Here is a 397-nt window from a genome sequence, read left to right as displayed (position 1 = left end):
GACGTATGTGCGTGTGAGTGAATGTATGTGCACTTTGCTTATTCATAAATGTTAGCATGCACAGCCATATTACAATAAGTCTACACTTTCATATTGCCCTTCTAAATTTTCTTTGTCATGAAACACGTACATCTATTTCCAGGTCCTCCCAGTGTGCGTGATAGAAAAAGAAACATTTTCCACCAAGTTTACCCTGACCACCATGAATCTCCAGAGACATATTTGATTAAAAGGGGATTAAAAAGAAAATATTAAACCTTGAATGAGACGACTGAAGCCTCACTATGGCTTATGCACTTACGTAATTCTGTTTGACTCTGAGGCATTAACGGAGGAGATAATCCGTTGAGGCCTCGTGTTAAGGAAACGACAGATCAAAAAGGTTTCTGTTTTCGTG

The sequence above is a fragment of the Penaeus monodon genome, chromosome 15, assembly GCF_015228065.2.
Source record: "Penaeus monodon isolate SGIC_2016 chromosome 15, NSTDA_Pmon_1, whole genome shotgun sequence".
In the NCBI taxonomy this organism is placed as follows: domain Eukaryota; kingdom Metazoa; phylum Arthropoda; class Malacostraca; order Decapoda; family Penaeidae; genus Penaeus; species Penaeus monodon.
Note: the sequence above shows the minus strand (reverse complement) of the source record.